We start from the raw sequence: 2,069 nt of genomic DNA, 5'->3' as shown, positions 1-2,069 counted from the left end.
TGCAGCAGCACGGCATGGTACCACTGCGGTACCCACCCGCAGACAGCCGCCCACGCAGTGGGGGGAGGCCAGGGGTGAGGCCCGCGCCTTGCCTCCCCTTCTCACCCTCCTCTCTCTTTCTCTCGGCCCTCGGTGGCACCTTTCAACGCTGTCTCTCGCTGTTCACAGGCTGCCGCGCCACCGCATCCACGGCACGGTCCTGGGGAGGACGAGCTCCGCCCTGGTGGCTCACTCCGCGAGTGGCTCGCTCCGAAGCGCTCCCTGAGTCTGCATTTAGGGGGACGAAGGCCCTGCGCGGCGATGATGACGACGACGACTGCAACTGCGACGATGCCTGCCGAGCCACAGGGAAGGTATCGAGGCCGCCTAGGGAAACACTTCCATCGCCGAACCCCTGACTACCTTCCCTCCGGGCACTGGCGGGACGCCGCTGCTGCCACTGCCCGCCGCGGGCGACGGGCCTGCAAAGCGACCCCAGCTGCACCACCGGCGTAGCCCCTGGATGGCGATTGATTGTCAAGCGACGCTCAGACAGGCGTAGCCCCTGGAGGAACCTGGGGCCGCAAGTGCGTTTGAAGTGTCGATGATCAATATGTCCTGCAATTCACATTAATTCTTGCAGCTAGCTGCGTTCTTCATCGATGCACGAGCCGAGTGATCCACCGCTAAGAGTCGTCTGCCTTTCGGGCACTGCTCACGCCAAGCGGGCCCCTTTTTATTACTCTGGCGCCGAGGACGCGTGGGCACGCGCCTGGCTTCGACTGTACGAGCACACAGAAACAAAAGGGGAAAAAAAAACAACTGGAGGAACCCACGCTCTGAAGGCCGGCCAAGAGGCGGGGGAGCCCGTGCCCCCAACCGCCTCCCCCCGCGAGGGGAGATGCCGACCTCGCAAACGCCGTCCTTCGGAGGCGGCCTAGGCGCCCGGGCTCGGCCCGGCCTCCGTGCTGGGGGCCACGTGGCCTGCGCCAAAACGTGGGGGAGCATGGTGGCCCACCCACTTCTCGCTTTCTTGGGACTACACACACAACACACACGGCACACGGCCAGGGGCGCGCGGCCGTCGGGCCCCGCACACGCCGGCTTCCCTCAGTCCTCGACGGCGCGGGCCTCGTGCAGCATTGCCACACTGCTGTGCAGCCGGCTTTTCTCTTTCCCCAGTTCATGGCCTTGCCCCGGCTTGAGACGGTACGCGACGGCGACCGGCCCCCACCAATGCACCTCCCGCGGGACCGCTCCCTTGCCAGGCGGGCGAGCGACCAGCAGACACGCTCCGCCGCCGGCCCCGGAGGCGGGCGCCACTGAGACCCGAGATGGCGTCGCCAGAACCCGTGGCCTGCCAGACAGCAGACCCCGCCGCTGCTGGGGCCGCGCTCCCGGGACCGCCACCGCCGCACCGCCGGGGCCCCTTGCCTCAGGCACGCAGAGACCGGGCAGGGGGAAGTGCCCCCGCGGCCACCTCGCATGCCTTTCTGCGGCCCACACGCGGCCGGAAAGGGTGATGGAGGACTTGACAAGCGGGGCCCGGGACGGGACCGTGGCCGGGCGATGGCGGGCGCCTTCCGGCCAACCGTCCCCGCAGGGAGAGACACCCGTCGAGCGGTGCCGCCGCCGCTCGGCACGGGGTCGCGCGTGCTCCCGGGCCTCCGCTGCCGGAGGGCCTGGCGAGCGCTCGCTCCCCAGCAGCGGGCGGGCGGTCGAGCCAGGGGTCGGCCAGTGGACGACGGCGCTACCGCTGTGCATTCGAGGAGAAAAAACTGTTAAGGGGAGGAGAGGCGCCGGATGCGGCGCCGCGCGTGCCAGAGACCGCGGCAGCGGGCCAAGGAGAAAGAGCACGGGCGGGCCCCAGCAGCCGCGACCCCACGGCCGAGGAAGGGCAGAGAGCGCGCGCTCTCTGCCAGCGTCACCCGTTACGACGAGGCAAGCGGGTCGGCCCCCATGGCCGACCACACGCCGCGGCCTCTCCACCGAGGCTGGGCCATGGAGAGGGGGAGGCAGGGCGCCCCTCCCCGGCGTGGCACGGTTAACCCCCATGGTGCGCGGCGGGACAAGGACGGCGACGGAAGAGC

General features: G+C 69.8%; 1 non-coding gene across 1 annotated transcript; it reads right to left on the bottom strand.

Moving 5' to 3' along the window:
* Positions 1-521: 521 nt before the first annotated feature.
* Positions 522-674, bottom strand: LOC143694578 (5.8S ribosomal RNA). Its single transcript, XR_013183160.1, has one exon. It is a non-coding gene; the product is annotated as a 5.8S ribosomal RNA (ribosomal RNA).
* Positions 675-2,069: the final 1,395 nt, after the last annotated feature.

Source organism: Agelaius phoeniceus, chromosome 7 (genome assembly GCF_051311805.1).
Source record: "Agelaius phoeniceus isolate bAgePho1 chromosome 7, bAgePho1.hap1, whole genome shotgun sequence".
NCBI classification, from domain to species: domain Eukaryota; kingdom Metazoa; phylum Chordata; class Aves; order Passeriformes; family Icteridae; genus Agelaius; species Agelaius phoeniceus.
This window is presented reverse-complemented; position numbering and strand designations above follow the sequence as displayed.